We start from the raw sequence: 19,086 nt of genomic DNA on the forward strand, positions 1-19,086 counted from the left end.
CAACAGCGCCGCGAACGTGCTGCAAGCCGCCGACCCGAGCAAGCACATGATCCTGGTGCCGCGCTGTCGCGTCTGGTGCTGCGCCCACAGGCCTGGCGTGCGCAAGACCGCATGTCCATCCCTGAACTGGCCGCATCCATCCAGCGCGCGTGGGCCTGCTGCAAAACCTGATCGTGATTCCCCTGCCGCCGATGGCCTGCAATACGAGGGTGGTGGCCGGTGGCCACGTCGCCTCGCAGCTTTGAAGCTGCTGGCGAAGAAACACCGCATCATAAGGATTGGCAGATTACGCCTGCAAGTGGCCGATGGCACGGCCCGCACTGCCAGTCTCACCGAGAACGTGCAGCGGTAAACCCATGCACCCAGCTGACCAGTTCGAGGCGTTCGCCGCGCGCTGGTGGCCGAGGCCGTCCCATCAGCGAGGACATTGCAGTTTCTCCGTCACGCCCTTTGGTGGTGCAGCGCCGCTTGAAGCTGGCGAATGTCTCGCCGCGCCTGATGGAGGACTATCGCGCCGATGCCGTGAGCGCGACCAACTGATGGCCCTGGCCGGGACGGATGACCACGCGGCACGGAAGCCGCCTACTACGACGCCCACAGTGGCAGCGTCACCCCTCGCACTTGCGCGAGGCGTCTGACCGAGCGCGAGATTGACGCCTACCGGCATCGCTGGTGCGCTTCGTTGGGTTGGACGCCTACGAGCGGGCGGGCGATTGGTGTCGGCAGCGACACAGTGTTCGCGAAGGAGATGCAGGCGTGTATCTGACCGACGCCGCACTGCTGGAACGGCTGGCGCAAGACAAGCTGACCGGCATCGCCGCCGGGTGAGCCGAGGCTGGGCGGGCCGATGCCACGCGGGCGCCAGCCCATGCCGTGCACGCCTTCAGCGCGCCCCGAGGAGCAGCGCGAACCCGCAGCGCGGCCCGCAACCCGTCGAAGCTGCAAGCCAAGATGCGGGAGGGTAGCCAGCGAAGCGGTGGATGCCGCGATGGACGCCGACGACGAGAGATTCAGGCCGATGCCTTGCAGGAGAAGGCGAAGCCCTGAGCGAGCAGTTGCAGGCACTGGAAGAAGGCTTGCAGGGATACGGCGCAGCGGTCGCGAAAACGCAGGCGGTGCCATGTCACCATCAGCCACTACCTAACGGCGAGGCGTGATGATTCATCGAGGGCGCTGCTGCGCGAGGCCGGGCGAAAGCCTTCTGCTGGAGAAGTTGCGCCAAAACTTTAACGACCCGGACGCCGCGAACGATGACGAAAGGCAAGGGAAGACGTGCAGCCCAAAGGCCGCAGCGATTTCAAACCGGCTGGCTAACGCCTGAGCGCGCACCACGCAGCGGCGCTACCGTCGAGGTAGCCCAGCATCACAGGTGGCGCTGGCGTGCTGGTACATGGCATGGTGCAGACCAAATGTTTCAGGGGCCGCTACTACGGCCACGATATGCCGCTGGGCGTGGGCCTCAAAGTGCAACACCGGCTGGAAGGCATGGCCCCGGACTGGCCCGAGTCTCCCCTGCCGCCGTAAGCGCTCCGCGAATCGCAGCGGGTGACCGGGCGGCAAGCTTTGCCTGAGGACAAGCGCCGCACTGTTCGCTCGCGCTGCTGGCGACATGGGGCAAGGCGAGTTGGTCAAGCTGCTGGCCGTGTGCGTGGCTTCCACGGTGGACGTGGTGACGCCACGTGCCACGCCGCACCAGCCCGGCGCAGAACTGGCGCAGGCCGTGGGCCTCGACATGGCCAGCAGCCGCGTGGGTGGCAAACCGACTGCGGAAGCGCCGGCTATGGGCAAGCATGTCCCGAAGGCGGCCGTTCTGCAAGCCGTGGGCGAATTCGCGCCCGAGAGCGTCAACCGTAGCTGGCGAAGCTCAAGAAGGCCGACATTGCCCGCGAGGCCGAGCAGCTGAAGTAGAGGCGGCAAGGGTTGGATGCCGTCATTTCCGAATGGATGGCGTGCCCGAGCAAGGCTCGCCAGGACGGTGCCGGAGGCAGTCACCACCGTGGCGGGTGAACCCGCCGAAGCGTTGGCCGCTTGAAGCGTGCGAAGGCAAGCGCCCCGGCCTAAACCGGGGCGGCGCTTCGCTTGCAAGGAGAAATTCCCCATGACCCGCACCACCACCAGCCACCCGCGCATGGCGGCGATCTACCGCTCCCGGCACGGTGCGCGCGCCGCCGCTGGCACGGCGATGGCGACGTCGCGCGGCTACCGCCCGCCCTCGGGTTGGACGGCCCATGCCGACCTCACCGACATTCACCCCATCACAGGCCCGCGCCTTGCAGCGCACGCCGTGCGGTAGATGGATCATCGAAACCAAGCGAATGACGCCAGCACCGGCCCCAGCAGTTTCGCGCTGGGGCCAGTGGAATACAAATCCGGGCACGGCGGTGGCCGCGCCCGGTGTTGAATCCGGGAACAGCCCATCGAACACCACGCCGCCGCCTTCGTTGGCACTCAGGCGGCGGCGTTGAAGGCATCGCTGTGTACTGCGCGATGCCTTCCGGGCGACCAGGCCCGTGGAAGGCCAGTGCCATGAAATATCCGGGCGGCACGTGCCCGGCAGTTGCAGGCCCGCATGGGCCTAAAATAAAGCGCGCGTAGTACGTGGGTTCTCCCCAAGAGCACGCAGCTCTGCGGCCTGCATGTCTCGGCAGTTCGGCCAGCGCCTGTTCCATCAGGCCCGCGCCGATGCCTTGTCCCTTTGCTTTTGCGTGTAAGCAGGAGATCGGCCCCAGGCCGTACCATGCCCCAGCCTTGTGGCGGTGGCCGTCGGTGATGGCCACGGGCGACAGGCTGCGACGTGGCTGATGATCTGGCTATAAGCATGTTCTTCGGCCACGATGGAAAGCGCCAATTCATTAGCGTCGCGCAATGCACGCACGATGAATTGCTCCGTGTGGCTGGTGTGTGGTGCATTGGCGAAGGCGGCAATGGTCACGGCCTCCTCAGTATGGCCGCGATGTCGTCCGGGGTTTCGTGGCTCGGAGCTGGATGGTCATGCGGTGTTCTGCGTTCCTTCTCAGAATATAGAACGGCCTGGGCGTGTCGGCGCATAGCGCCGCCGGGCTCGGGCTGCGCCCTCGTGCCGACTTCGCTGTCACGGCACATTCGGCTTTTGATCCCTCACGCCTCTTCGCGCCTGCGGCGCTGCGCGCTTCGCTTGCCTCCAGGGGAAAGCCCTGCGGGCTATCCGCCGCTGCGCGAGCTTGGCGCCCCCTCCGATACCGTCGAACCGGCTGCGCCGGATCGGCCTGGCCAGCAATCCCGCCGTAACTTGCAGTGCTCGGTGGGTGCGCCGTGGCTTGCTGCGGCAGGTTGTGCGAAATACGGTGCCGTCCTCAACGCTGGCGGTTCTCGCCCATCACGTCACGAAGGACGGTTCACGGGCATCCCGCCCGGCATCGCTATGGAGCTTCTGCGCCACGCCCGAAGACCGGCGCCGCAAGGTGCGGCAGGGGCGTTCTCGCTTGTCGTCGGGTGGTTGACCTGGCCTACGTCAGTGGGCGAGCCGGTGCGTTTCGTTCGGGATGCCGAGCCGGCCTGTCTCCTTTCGATGCGGTTCGGCCCAGCGTCCTTGTGTTGTTGTGAATCCTGGCGGTGGCGCGGTTGCGCTCGGGCTTCATGGCTGCAACCGTCCGGCGAAAACAATTTCCCTCTGCTGCGCAGATTCCTCGCGGCCAAATTCTTTTCGCCTCCCGGCTCTCCACTGCGTTGCGACCGCAGCGGTGCAGCCCGCCCGTCCCCGCCGGCGGATCACAACAAGGACGCGATGGCGCGAACCTTGTTCCACCAAAAGGAGATCCACTGCGGCCAACATCGGCAGCTTCACCGCAGACAAAGACAGCTACACCGGCACGCTTCGCACCCTGACGCTCAACGTCAAGGTCAAGCTGGTGCCCAACGACAAGGGCGACAACGAGAAGGCCCCGGACTTGCCTGCAGGCCGCCAGCCACGACATCGGCGCGGCATGGAAGAGACCAGCGAGGCCGGGCGGGAATACATCTCCGTGACCCTCGACGATCCTTCATTCCCCGCCACGGTCTATGCCCGCCTGATCGAAGGCGAAGGCGAGGACGGGACACACGACCTGATCTGGTCGCGCAGCAAGCCCCAAGCGGCGTGACGGCTGCCAGCGCCCCGCCCATCGCGGCGGGGCGCTGTGCTGCTTCGCGGCACTTCTGAGGCGACACCACCGCCTGGGCTGCGCCGTGTCGAGTTGCTTCCTGAGTGGTACGTTGCAGCCTGGTTTGCAGAAAAGGAAACGGCCGGGCGTGTCGGTGCCGTGCACCGCCGGGCTTCGCGGGCTGCGCCCGTGCCGACTTCGCCGTCACGGCCATCCGGCTCAATCCCTCACGCCTTCGCGCCTGCGGTGCTGCGCGCTGCGCTTGCTCCGGGGAAAGCCCTGCGGTTTATCCCCGCCGCGCGATGCTTGGCGCCCCTGCAATCCCGAACCGGCAGCGCCGGATCGGCCAGCGCCAGCGACGCCGCACGCTATGGCGTGTCACTCTTCTTCGCCACAGTCTCCAACTCCTGGCGCACCTGCACCAGAAGCTGATCGACCTGTTGCAGATCGTCGCCGGCATAGGCCAGCGTCAGCAGCGTGAGCAGGTGCACCTCCATGACCTCGCACAGCTCGGCCAGCTTGTTCAAGGTGGGGCTTTTGAGGTCGCGCTCCAGCGTGCTCATGTGGTAACGGCTGGACACGTCGGAGAACGCCTCCTGGCTCAATCCACGCGCTTTCCTGATGGTCTTTAGTGCCCGACAATGTATGTTTCGCTGCCAACCCTGGATCCCCGCAAAATCCAAGATGACAGCCGATTGCGCCCTATAGGACTACAATCTATAGTGTTCAACCATGCCCGCCTGCCGCTTTCGTGCTTTTACGGAAATCCGTATCTGCGGCTTCTCACAGAAGCGCAAAGCCGCGTCCGTGCCTTTCCACAAACCCGCCAATGCGGTTTTGCGCTTTCACGCCGGCGGTTTTGTGCGAATGAGGGGACGCCCATGAACCAGCTCATCACCGAGGACGAGCGCAGGCTGTTGCTGGAACACGGCCAGGCCCGCGCCGCTGGCCGGGTCATCGACCCGCTGCCCGTGGTGCGGCTGTTCACGCCGGATGCACACGCCACCTGGCTGCTGGTGTCGCTCGATCCGCCGACGGCGATACGGCCCATGGCCTGATCGACTTGGGGATCGGCATGCCCGAGCTGGGCAAAATCAAGCTGTCCGATCTCGCATCCATCGTCGGGCCGAGCAAACAGCCCGTGATGCGGGACCGGTATTTCCGGGCGGTGCGCCCGCTGTCGGAGTACCTACGGCTGGCCCAGGAGAACGGCTCCATCCTCGATTGAGCCGTTGGCGCCTGTGCCAAGCCGGGCGCATTGAGACTCTTTCGGTCTTGCCCCGGACCCGTCCGGCCTTAGTCCACACTATTGCAACAAATCGGCGCCATCGTGACGCAAACGGTCATGATCTTTTGCCGGCCGTGGCATCGGGCACGGTGGATATCGCAGGAGGCGCGTATGTCCACGCGTGCCACCGTCGCATTCAGACGATCCATGCAACCCATCCGATGCATTTCGTCTTGACACGCAAGTTACTAATCTACCAGCTTATTCACGATTGGATGCTGGTTCGATGCGATGAAGTTTTGCATGTGAAATCTGTGACGGCAGTCCTGCGGTTATATGGGAGCTATGCGTCATGGCCGAGCTGCGCCACTTCGCGCCCTGGTATCCGACTGCCGCCTACCCTACGTCCTGTGCCTGGACACCTGCACTGGCCTGGGAGTACCTGCGCCGCCATCCCGACTACCGGATCGACTGGACAGGCCTGCGCCGTGCAGCCGCCCCGACGCTGCGCATCATTGGGGCTTGCGTTTGTTGGAAGACCCGACCCTGGATGCGCGTGACGCGCATCCTGCCTGGCTCCCGGCCATGAGGCCGTGGTGCAGTTTCACCCGGATGCCGACCCGCCTCCGGAGGCCACCGCCTTCGCGTTCTGGTTAGGCGCATCCCCGGCCACAAGCAGTTGCTGCACGACGGCGAGGTCTGGCGCTGATCGCGCGCAGCCCGGCCTTTGCCAGCGCTATGCGCTGGCGCCTGGCCTCGAGGACGGCATGGCGGTGGCCGCTCTTACGCCCATCACGCCGCGATCGCAGCACCACGCACGCACCGGACACACCCACGCCCATGGCGCGGCCCGCCACCGCCTGCGGCGCTGCTGGAGCTGCACACCCTGCGGCGCTTCGCTCGACGCCACCCTGGCGGGCGCGTCCTTGCGCGACGTGGCCGAGGGCTTGTTCGGTGCGGACGCCGCGGCCGGTTGGTACAGCGACGGCGGCTCTGCGCCCAGGTGCGCCGCCTGGTGCGGCGCGGCGATGTTGATGCGCGGCGGCTATCGCCGCCAGCACAGCTCCGCTGCTTGAGAAGGGTCGTTTTGAAGAGGACGCAAAACGACCCTGAGCAGGATCGCTTCGTTTTCGAGACTGCCTCCATCCGGTTGCGCTGTGTGGCCGGAGCCCCTGCAACCGATGGAGGTTCTCACCATGCGTCCTGCTCCCTTGCGGCCTACCGCCGCACCCGCAGCTACCCGGCCACTGCTGCACAGCCGCAACGTTATCTCACCAACGACGAGGCTGCCGAGTACCTGCGGCTGTCGCCGCGCACGCTGGAAAAGCAGCGCGTGCTGGGTGGCGGCCCCTGTTCCGCAAGTTCGGCCGCCGCGTCATGTACGCAGTGGCCGACCTCGATGCTGGGCCGCCGAGCGCAGCTTCGAGAGCACGTCCGATCCTGAATACGCCGAGCAGCACCGGCGGACAGCCGTGCGCGCGCGCTGATCACTGGCGCGCGGGTGGCCTTCGCCATGTCCAGCCCTGCGCCGCCCGCGCGGCGGCGACCGATGCAGGAGCGCGAACAGCTCGACCTGTTCCGCGCCTTGCCGGGCGACATGGCGCCGCGCGACAGCCAGGACTTGATGGCCTTTCCGTTCTTCTCGCTGACGAAGTCGCGGCGCGTCGCGCCGATCGACTTCGCGCCAGCGGTATCACGATCCGCGTGAGGCACGAGGCCACGGCATCGCCACGATCTGGGATGCCGACGCTGATCTGGGCGGCCAGCCAGATCGTGGAAGCGCGCGACGCGGGCTTGCGCCCGTCGCGGCTAATGCAGGCCACGCCCTACGAGATCCTGCGCTTCATCGGGGGCACGCCGCTGCGCGACTACCAGCGCCTCAAGGCAGCCCCCGATCGCTTGCAATCCACCACGGTGGCCACGTCGATCCGCGAGACGACTGGGCGGCGCTCGCACCGCTTCTCGTGGATCAACGAGTGGAAGGAGCTGGCCGATGCCAAAGGCACGCCCTTGGGGCTGGAGCTGATCCTGCCGGACTGGTTCTATGCGGCGTGCTCGATGCCGCTCTGGTGCGACCATCGACCCGGCGTACTTCCGCCTCACGGGCGGGATCGAGCGCTGGCTGTACCGCCTGGTGCGCAAGACGGCGGCCACCAGCCCGGCGGCTGGCAGTTCGACTTCCGGCACCTGCACCGCAAGTCGGGCAGCACGGCCAAGCCCTACGACTTTGCCGGCGACCTGCGCGCTGGTAGCGCGCGCGCGGCAGTCGCTGCCGGGCTACGTCTTGGGGATCGAGCGTGGATGCTGGATGGCGCCGAGCTGCTGACCTTCCGTCCCATGCGTCCCGTGCCGCCCACGGCACGGGATAAACGGTGCGCGTCCTGTGGACGGCTCGTGCTATCAGGCGTGCCCGGTATCGTGCTATCAGGCGTGGGACTATCGTGCTATCAGGCGTGTCCATCGGCCGCAAAGCCAATGCTGGCCAACGGCGGGTTTCGGCTTCCCTTAACTTCCCTAACAAATTCTCCTAACTGGTAGTAGCAGCGCCGCGTTTTCGGTGGACAACCGCCAAACCGCGGCGAACGAGAAGCACGAAACCAGTGCAGCGACAGCCAGGTTCTCCAACAGGGAGGTCCAGGCCATGATCGTCGCGCTGTTTCAACTTCAAAAGGCGGTGTAGGCAAGACCACGCTCCGCCACCCACATCGCCGAGCGAGCTGGCGATGCGCGGGCGAATCGGTAATCCTGCTGGATGCCGATCCGCAGGGAGCTCCGCGCTGGACTGGACACAGCGCCGCAGCCAGCAAGGCTTGCTCACAAGGCTGTTCAGCGCTGTATGGGCCTTGCACGCGAACCCCTGCGACCAGGAAGCGCCAGAACTCGCCAGGCGGGCCGATCACGTCGTCATCGACGCGGCCACCACGCATCGCCGGCGCTGGCGCGCTCCGCGCCGCTGGCGGCCGAGCGCGTGCTGATTCCCTGTGCAGCCCAGTCCCTGGCTTTACGAACCTGCGGGCCAGCGCCGTGGATGGTGGCGCTGATCCGCGAGGCGCAGGTAGTTCCAGCCAGCTGCTCGGCGCGGCCTTTGTCATCAACCGGCGCGTCGAGAGCCGACCCACCGGTGATCGGACGGAGGCACGCGGCGCGGCTGCTGACCGAGATACAGTTTAAGCTTCCCTGCGCTGCGCGCGGAAGTGCATCAGCGCATCGCGTGTTCGCCGACAGCGTGGCCGCTGGCCGGCTCGCACGCGAAACGGCGCGCGCCGGGCAGCGTCGCCGCCCGCGAAAGCGCCCCACCGCGTTGGTCGATGAACTCGCTGCGGTGGCCGCTCATGAAGCAGTACCGCCAGCAAACGCTCACGGCAAAGCGCATCGGCATCGGTGCAAGGCGTCCGCCCGCGAATCCGCACGCCGAGGCGTGGATTCGCCAGGGCAGCGCCGATGACCTCCAGAAAGGCGACCTCTACACGGGCCCGCCTGACCCTCGACATTGCGCCCGCAATGCGGGCGCGCATCAAGGTGTCGGCCTTCACGCAGGGCGTGACCGTGGCCGAGCTGTTGCGCGGTCTGCTGGAGCGGGAATTTCCAGAACAACGCAGGAGAATACGTCTCCATGACCGCACCAGGCTTTGTCTGACAGCGTTGCCTTCATCTGCCCGCGCTGTTATCGGCTGCGCACCGTTGCCGCGGCGCCCTAGCAGACGCGCTGCACTCGCCTACATCAAACCTAACGCGTTTCTGACCTTCCTGGAGTACCGTTTGCCTATCTGCGCGATCCTGCGCGGTTCAGACGCCGCTCCGGTTCGACCGCTGGCGCAGTTCGCTGCCCGTATTCACGCCGAACGTTAGTTCTGCCGCATTCGCTGGCAGGCCACCGACTACGGCACGATGCCGGCTGGCAGCCTGCGGCAGAGGTGAGCGTGCGCCGATGGATGCGCGGCGGCAGCGCATCCCCCGGTGTGCGTGCACAAGTGCGCGCGCTTGCTGCTGCACATCGAAGGTGAGAAGTCGGTGCGCGCCGTGCTGGAGCGCATCGACGCGCATCGAGAGGGCGCTGGGCATCGCGCCATCCGTGCCGTTTTTCGCCCGCGTACTGGCGCACGCTGGGCAACCGGCTCGCGGCGCGCCTGCTGCCCGCCCGCCGCTGAGCAGGCACGCGAGGGCGCTGTCATGACCGCCGTCAACAACAGCATCCCGCGCCGCCAGCGCACTCACGTTTGCGCGCTCGCCTCGTGCTGGCGGGCATTGCCGCCGTCGGCCTCGCTGCGCTGGCCTGGGCGGCCTTCAGAGCTACCCGCTGCCGCGCGCGCCGCGACTTACAACCCGTCCAGACAGCGTGGTAGCGGTCGGCTGGTATCGTCGATCACTCGACCGTCGCACCAGCTCGCCGCTTCATGTCCGCTGCAACCTCCATTGCACGTGGGCAGCATCGTTAACGAATTGCGCGTTGCCCGCCGAGGCTGCCGCGCTCGCGCTGGCAGCAGCTCGGCTACCTGCCGACGCGCATCCCGCTGCTACCAAGCGTGTGGGCGCGATGGCGCCACAGAACGTGTGCATCACTAGGGGCTTTGTCCGCATCGACGGCGTGTGCCTTCGGCCGCCGTGCCAGCTGATCGCCGGGGCCGGCCGCTGCTATCCTGCTTCACCGCAGTGCCGCCGCCTTGAGTCCGGCGAGCTGTTCCTGCTCAGCGTCACCACAATCCGGCGTCGTTCGACAGCCGGTATTGAAGCCGGTCAGCGCATCCGCCGTGATCGGCGCTCGGCGCGCCCGGTCTGGCTGAGTCGCGCCCATGATGGCCGCCGATTGGCGCTGCACGTCGCCGTGCATCTCATCGTTACCATCGGGCGTGCTCGTTCTGCTGTTTGTCGCCGCTGCTGTCGTCGCGCGTGCAGTGCAGTGCGGTGCCGATTTTGCGTATCCGGCACCGCACTTCGCGCTGCTTCCGGCGCAGCCGTCCCGATACGTGCAGGCGTCTTGCCTCAAACACACGGCTGGCCTGCGGCTGTACCGCCGCGTTCGCGGTTGCCAGAAGCGCTGGCTGCGGGTGCAGCAGCGCCGCCGGGCCACGATTGCCGGAAGCGAGAGCCTGGGGTGCAAGGGGCGGCAAATGCGGAAGGCAAGACGAAAGGACGCGGCAGCACCGGGCCGCGCTCTGGTGCCTCCGTCCTGCACGTGCAGGGGCGGCGCGGGCGCGGCGGCTTCACGCCGCCGTGCGCTGCTAATATGGCGCGTGGCCCGCGTCCGGATGCGGAAAGTCATCGCAGCCGCGTGCTTCGCATCGACGGACACGCCCAGCTTTCAGGAGAAGCCGCGATCAACCGCCGCGACGACGATTTCCGCATCCGCCCCACAGCGCTCAAAAAACCGCAGCCAGGGCTTCCAAAGTGCTCCAGCAGTCGGGTTAGCAAGAGTCGAAGTGGCGGCAAGTCCTCGGTGCGCCAATGGCATCGGCGGCATCGGCGGCAAGGCCACCGGCCAGCTGAAGGCCCGGCTCACGCCTGGGGCGCGGCCATACGCGCAAGGCGCGGTTTGCGGGCGCGAAGCTCACGCCCATGTCGCGCGCGTGTGACCATCAAGACCTTGCTGGTCAATCACCAGCGGGCCAGCCTGCAATCGCTCGCCAAGCACCTGCGCTACATCGAGCGCGACGGCGTGGGCCAAAGATGGCGAGCCAGGCCGGGCCCTGCCGGGCCGCAGACCGATCGTGAAGCCGATCTGGATGCTTTCAAGGCGAACGCTGCGCCGACGACCGGAAAAACTCATTTCCGCTTCATTGTCTCGCCCGAGGATGGGGCCGAGCTGGACGACCTGCGCACCTACACGCGGCATCTGACATGAACCGCATGGGCTGACTTGGGCATTACGCGAAGCCGGATTAGATTGGCGGTCGATCACTGGAACACCGACACAACCCCCAACACGCATTTGATCGTGCGCGCGGCGCGACGACACCGGCAAAGACCCCTTTATCATCGCCGGCGACTACATCGCCAGGATGGATTCCGCCATCGTGCCGCCTGAACTGGCGACCGAATGAGCTGGGGGCCGCGCACCGAACTGGAGATCCAGCAGACCTTGCAGCGAGGTGACTGAGCAGGAGCGGTGGACGAGCCTGGATCGCATCACGCTGCAACGCGAGGCCTGGGCGAAGACGGCTTTGGTGCAGATCCGAACGCTTCAACGAACCGAGGCTGCAACGCCAACGGGCTGCCTGCTGCTGATCGGCCGCCTGCAACGCTTGCAGCGCCTGGGACCTGGCGGACGAGGCGCAGCCAGCGGCACCTGGGCCGTCCATGCCGATGCCGAAAAGACGCGCGCGCCCTGGGCGGAAGCGCGTGGTGGCGGCACATCATCCGGCACCATGCAGCGTGCCATGGCGCGGCGAGCCGCGCGAACTGGCGGTGTTCGAGCCGGGCGACGATAGCCGAACCATTCTCGGCCGCGTGGCCGCGAAGGGCTGGCCAATAACGAGCTGCGCGACCGCGGCTGTAAATCTGGTCATCGACGAAACACGGCGTTGGACGGCAAGGCCCACTCATACGTCGCGCTCAACACCCGCGACGAGCTTGGCGAACTATCCGTACCGGCGCCGTGGTGGGAGGTGAAGGGATCCGGCCGACGCGCGCGCGGCTGATTAAGAACACGCCGTTAACGCGCTGGCGAGCGATGCCATTCGTGTACTCGCAGCACCGACCACCACCGCGCATATCGCGCAGTCGCCTTGGTACTGGGCGTCGCGATCCGCAGGAAGTCGTCGCCGGTGCCCAGCGTCCGGCGCTTTGGAAGCCCTGCATACCGGGCCGGCATCGTGGAGCGCGTGTGGCCGAAGGGCTATGGAAGGTGCTGGACGACCACTGCCCGATCAGGTCGGCCGCTGCAGACGCGCGAAGATGCCTGGGCGGCGTGGCCGTGGAGCTGAAATCGCACCTGCCCATCGAGCGGCAGGCCGCGTGATCGGGCCACCCTGGCCTGACCAGCAGTTGATCGGCGGTGGCTCTGGCCTGGCGACCTGGGCTTTTCGGCGGCGAGTGCCAAGCAGGCAATGCAACAGCGCACCGACCTCCTGGCCGAACAGGGCTGGCCGAGCGCGCGCGGCGCAACGGCGTCATCCTGGCGCGCAAATTGCTGGCAATGCTGCGCAGCCGGGATGTAAAGCGCATGCTGCCATGAAGGACGGGCCGCCGAAACTGGCCTGGAGCACCGGCCCCGTGGCCGATGGCCAGCGCGTGGCGGGCATCTACCGCCGCAGCGTCATGCTAGCCAGCGGGCGCTTCCACCCCGCCATGCTCGATGATGGCATGGGTTCAGCCTGGTGCCGCGGGAAACCTGTCATCGAGCAACGACTCGGTATGCCGCGTTTCTGCGCAGGCTACCATGACGGCCGCGTATCCTGGCAAATCCGACGGCAACAGGGCTTATCTGTTATCTGGAAGCCAGCAGCATATCGGCACCCACTGCGCACGTGCCCACAAGCGTTCTCGATGTTGACGACCGGAATGCGCCCGATGCCCATGCCGCGCAGCGCCACCTGTCCGGGGATCAGCACCTGGTCGGCCATGACACCGCTGGCAGCGGTTTTGCCCATGTCGGCGGCACTGCAGCTGGGACGGTGGGCAGATGCCTGCATCGGCACCGGTTTTCGCCAATCGCGCCTCGGCGGCGAAATGACGATTTGAGCACCACCAGTCAACAGTATTGCTTGCCGGAAACGGGTCCTTCGCCCCGTGCCAGCGACGGTGACGGGCTGCATGGAAAGCGTCTGAATTTCTGGGCGGATGAGGGTGCCTCGTCGCCAGAGGCTGGTGATCCAGCCGCTCAAGCCATTAGGGGCCAGGAACATCATCAGTGAGCAGGAAAAGCGAACAGCCGAAGATCATCCACGGCGCGGATTGCGACACGCTTTTCCAACCTGTGGTTGGGCGTGAGGCACGATAGAAGAACAGCCCCAGGAAGGCGCTCCTCCCACAGGCTGCGCACCGCCCACGTAGTTGCCCACCAGCTTAGGGACACCCAGAGCAGGAAGGGAAAGTTTCTCGGAAGCGCGACAGAACTGGCCCGCCACCACGCTCAGGGCACCAGCCGGGCCGGTGAACGCCACTGCTGAGAGCCGAACATCTGCGTGCGCAGGGCGGCGGTGATGTAAATGAGTCCGCTCTCGCCAAGCCGCCGCGAGCGGCTGGTATGCGCGAGGCGTCCACCCAGGCAGCCGGGAAACTGCGAAAGCCGAGAATCCGCCGCGCCAGCAGGAAGGGCGCAGAAGCGCGCAGGGGCCGCAACAACGCAGGCTGGGCGGATGGCCCAGTCCGCCGGGTCGGCCCAGCACCCCTGAGAACACAGGTTTTTCAGGACGAACCCCGCCACGCCACCGGTCCAGCCAATTTCGATTCTTTTTCCACTTGAGCGCCTGCGGTGTCACCACCCGCCACCGCGAAGGTGGACAACGCGAATAAAGCGTTATGGGCATGCTGCCTAAGCGTTTTAAAGGAAGCCGAAGAGAGAGTCCGCCACCACGAAGCACAGCAGCGCCGCCACCAGCACGCCCACGTAGAACAGCCAGCCCAGGTGATGCGTGAGAGCACCGCGCGAGTATAGGCACCGATGGCGAAGAAGGCGCTGCACAGTGAGCGAGATCTGGCCCGTGTAGCCGGTGAGCAGTGTTCAGGCCCGCTGATGGCGTGCCGCCAGATCAGCACCTGCGTCATCACGTACAAACGGATAACTTGCCAGCTAATCAAGGACCAGGGCCAGCAGCGCAGGCCCGACCACCGAGGCCGTCCGGCGCAACCGGGTGGGCGATGCCACCGGGCGGATGTTGAGTGGGGCGCTCTCCATGGTACTCTGGCGTTCACACCCTCACCTGGGCCGTCTTGCCGAAGAACCACCGGCGGGCCTGTCAGGGCCAGCATCGCGATGATCAACAGCATGATGCAAGGTCAGTTTCAGGTCGTTACGCCGACCACGTGCCAGGCGCCCAGCTTGGTTCTCCAGTACCCCGACGGCGAAGCCCCGGCCACGGCGCCCACAGGGCTGGCGATGCCGCCCAGCAGCGCGCCCGCCAGTGCACGTATTAGATCAGCAGCCCCATCATCATCGACGGCTCCAGGAACGCCTTTACGATGGGCGTGCGGCCGCATCGGCCCCGCCACGGGCACCGGCCACCGCTGCAAGACCCCAGCCTGCGGGCCAGCACCTTGTTGGTGCGATGCCCGGCAGTTCCGCCGACGGCGCGGTTCACCGCCACCGCACGTGAGATTCGCCAGGCCGAACCGGGTGAAGCGGAAGAACGCCGAATACCGCCGCCAGTTCGGCCAGGGTGACGAGCAGAACGCCGACCTCGTGGGCCGACAGATAGGTTCGGCACGGCTGAGGACTCCACCGAACGGCGTGGCGAACTCCAGCATCTCATGCCCGAACAGCCAGCCGACCAGGCTGTTCAAGATGATGAGCAGCGCGATGCTGGCGCCACGACCGAGAGCACCGGCTTGTGCCGCAGGGCTGGAAGATGACCCGCTCCAGCGCCAGCCCGAGCAGGAAGGAACCCACGACCACAACGGCGAAGGCCACCACCATGATGCGCCCGCCTGAACCAACGCCCAGCTCATATAGGTGGAGAACATCGCCAGTTCGCCCTGCGCGAAGTTGACGGACGAAGTGCAGCGATAGATGAGCACGAGCGCGATGGCGAGGCTGGCATAGATGCCGCCCGCCGCCAGGCCCGAAGCTATCTGGTGAAGGAATGTTTGCATGGTGATGAACCTCTTGATCAGTGGCCGAGGTAGCTGCGGCGCACGGCGTCGTCTTCGCGCAGCTCGGCTGCGGTGCCCTGGGCAGTGACGCGCCCGCTTTCGAGCACATAGGCCCGGTTGACTAGGTTCAGCGCGACCTGGGCGTTCTGCTCCACGATGAGCGCCGTGAGGTGCTCGGTTTCGCGCAACTGGTGCAGGAGTTCGTAGATCTCCTGCGTCACGCGCGGCGCGATGCCGAACGAAGGCTCGTCCAGCAGCAGCATCTTGGGGCGCATCATCAGCGCGCGCGCGATGGCCAGCATCTGCCGCTCGCCGCCGTTGAGCGTGCTCGCCGCTTGCTTCGCGCGGCTGGACAGCTTGGGAAACAGCGTCTGCATCCGGGCGATGTCCTGTCGATGCCGTCCTTGTCGCGGCGGTGGATGGCGCCCACGCGCAGGTTCTCCAGCACCGTCAGGTCGCCAAAGGTGCCGCGCCCTTCGGGCACGTGGGCGATGCCCAGCGAGGCGATGGCGGGCGCGGCCATGTCGATGATGTCCTGGCCCTCGAAGCGCAGCGTGCCCTTGGCAGTCACCTGCTGGTGGCTGATGGCGCTGGGATGAGGTCTTGCCCGCGCCGTTGGCGCCGAGCAGCGCCACCATCTCGCCGGCCTGCACGTGCAGGTCGATGCCATGCACCACCGCCGTTCGGCCGTAGGCCACCGCGAGGTTGCGGATTTCAAGCCGTTGGGTCACAGCACACCTCCCAGATAGGCATCGAGCACGGCGTCGTTGTTGGCCACTTCCTCGGGCGAGCCCTGGGCGAGCTTGCGCTGCTCAGTACCGCGAGGTCGGAGCAGGTCTTCATCACGAAGCGCATGTTGTGCTCCACGACCACCATGGTCAGCTTCAATTCCTCGTGCAGGCGCAGCAGCACGTCGCGCAGTTCATCGACCTCGCCAGCGGTGAGGCCAGCGGCGGGCTCGTCGAGCAGCAGCAGCGGGCCGCGTCACCAGCGCCCGCGCGATTTCCACGCGGTGCTGGATGCCCACTGGCAGTTCCGGCCACGCCCCGGTCGGCATAGTCAGACAGCCGCAGCGTGGCCAGGGCCGCGTCAGCCGAGTGCGCGATTTCTTCCTCGGCGGCACGGACGGCGCGCGAGCGCAGCGCGGCACCCAGCATCGACACCGGCAGCCGCGCGTGCGCACCCACCATCACGTTTTCGCGCACCGTGAGGCGAGGGTAGAGCGCCACGTTCTGGAAGGTGCGGCTCAGACCCAGCCGTGCCACGCCGTGGCGCGGCAGGCGCGTCAACTCGGCCCGGCCTGAAGCGCACGCTGCCGTGGGTGGGCCGGTGCAGGCCGCTGATGCAGTTGAAGCAGGTCGTCTTGCCAGCGCCGTTCGGCCCGATCAGGCCGAAGATGCAGCCCTCGGGCACGTCCATCGAGAAGGCGTCCAGCGCGACGACACCGCCGAAGCGGATCGTCAGGTCGCGTACGGAAAGAATGGGTTCCATCGCTGCGCTCGCCCCGTCAGGACGGCATCACCTTCCAGCTCGTGCCGTCGAACTGCTGGATGCGCATGTCCGGTATCGGGTGAGGGCGGGCGTCGCTGGTCTTGACACGCAGGCCCGGCAGCATCATGGGCAAATCCATGTCCAGGCGGCGCGACTGCCGTCATGACAAGTAGTTCTCGCGCGAGAGTCGTCGCCGCACTGCTTGAGCAACTGCACTGTCACTTGCTCCAAGGCGCAGGCACCGAGCACGGTGAGGTATTCCTTAGCCGCGCCTTTGTTGTATTTGTCCGGGCGACAGCAGAGGCATGCCAGGCCAGGACACCAGGGTCGTTCTTCCAGGTCGGATCGCTCCTGGATCCTTGAGGAACGCGGCGCTGGCGATGCCAGCCCTTTGACCTTGTCCAGCCCCTACCGGAGTCAGCACCGCGGGCACCGAAGATGCGCTCGGGTTGATGTGATGGCCGGGCGCCAGCCGATGTCGTGGGTCTTAGTGACTGGAGGGTGGCTTTGGGCGAATTCCCACGCCACCAGCACGTCCGCGCCCGAGGGCATGCATGGAGACGATCTGCGAGTCCACCGTCGGATCCGACACCTCAGCGCGACTACTTCGCGATGAGCTTCTTCCCGGCGGCAGCCAGAACCTCCTTCACGCCACGCAGCACATCCTTGCTGGCGTCGTCGTTCTGTTGGAACAGCGGCGATCTTCGCGCGGGCCGCGTCTGCAGGATGCTCGCCTGGCCAATGCGCCCTTCGTCGGTGTACAGGGCAGCCAGCCCATGCTCCAGGGGAACTTAGCCGCATCATCCAGCCACGTGGCGGCAGCCGGGACGAAACGGAAGAGTTGCGTCACTTTGGCGGCGTTGGTGAGATAGCATGAAAAGCGACGCCAGCCCAGTGGACCGAGCCTATCTGCGCCGCGGAAAACCACCTGACCGCGCTCCACCAGGCGGCGCGGTGCTCCAGGGTTTTCTACGGCGTGGCTGCCAGCCATCGTTTACAGCCACGCACCAGCTCGAGTGGCGCCCATTCAATGCCGCCCTCGGCGTTGACCAGAATCAAGGCTCCATGCAGCAGCGCTACGGTCTTGCCGGACAGTACCGCCAGCCTGCGGCCGGAGTCGCCTGAAAGCGGTCCGGTCGAGCCGATCTTGATCCGCGATCCGTCACGCCCGGGAGTTTGCCCACGCCTGCGCGCTGGACCAGCCCAGAAACGCCAGGTCAGCATGGCGCCGGAAAGCATGGTGATGAATTGTCTTTTGCATGGTGTCTCCTGTGGTGGTGGTGCAGAGATGAATGGATGGATGGGTGAACCCTGGCCTGCGGCATCAGGCCCGCCTTCCCTTACAAGCGCAGCACAGCTTCGCGGATCAGCGGCATGCGGTCGTTGCTTTGAAATACATGTCCGTCTTGTCCACGAAGTTATGGTCCTGATGAGCCAAAGCCGCCGCGCCTCGACCACCTTCATCGGTGTTGGCCCTGAGCTACGTCTTTGGATCGCCTGCTCGCCGATGCCTGCAAAGACCATGCGGGCTCGATGCCAACGCGCTTTAGCACCACCTGCGCCAGCCACCGCGTCCTGCGAGATGTCACTGGTCGTCGCCCCAACCAGGCTTCAAATATGGCGCGGGCAAACGGCGCCATGTCGTTGCCGAGCCAGATGCAGCCGCATCGCCTTCACGCTGCTTGACGGAAACACCGTCGGCGGCATCTTGATCGCAAGCCCCGTCGAGCGGGCCCCAATCCGCTAGGTCCTTTTCGGGTAGCGGGCCTTCTTACTGGCACCGGCGTCTCGCGCATGAAAGCATAGACGGTGGGATTGATGGTGTTGAAGATACCGCCGCCGACCAGGATCGGGTCCGCCATGTGATCTCAACGTCAGCTCATGGCAGGCAGCTACGGATGTTATGAAGGGCGAGATAAGTTCAGGGGCTGGAGCAGTCGAAGAAGCAATTCGATCATGGTGTTTCCACACTGTGTTTTTCGGTGGCGTCCACTGGATTCCGGAATCGTCGCGCTACATCGCGCCCCGGAATAGCGCTCCCGTTCCGCCAACACAGCCTCGGCCTCGGTGGCCGGGCTGTATGTTCTTTCTCGCTTCGTCGTCCAGCGGCTCTTGCTCGAATTTGCCGGACCCGCCAGCCCCGCTTGCACCTGGGGCCGGCCGCGCACGCTGGCGTACCAGCGCTTGAGGTGGGGAAAGTCGTCGAGCGTGAAGCCTTGGGCCTTGTGGGTCATGGTCCAGGGAAAGCAAGCGATGTCGGCGATTACGTACCACCGGAAAGCCAGCGACATAGAGCGCCGGTCTTGCCGAGCTGGGTATCGAGCACGCGATACAGCCGTGCCGCTTCGTCGCGGTAACGGCGCTCAATCGCGTAGGCGATCTTTTCCCTGCGCATACAGCGCAAAGTGACCATGCTGGCGGCATGGCGGTGCCCCTGATCGCTCACCTGCCACATCACCCATTGCGGTACCTGGGTGAAGCCGCGCAGATCCGTGGGCAGGA

This window comes from Protopterus annectens, chromosome 12.part0 (genome assembly GCF_019279795.1).
Source record: "Protopterus annectens isolate FY-2018-M chromosome 12.part0, PAN1.0, whole genome shotgun sequence".
Taxonomy (NCBI): Eukaryota; Metazoa; Chordata; order Ceratodontiformes; family Protopteridae; genus Protopterus; species Protopterus annectens.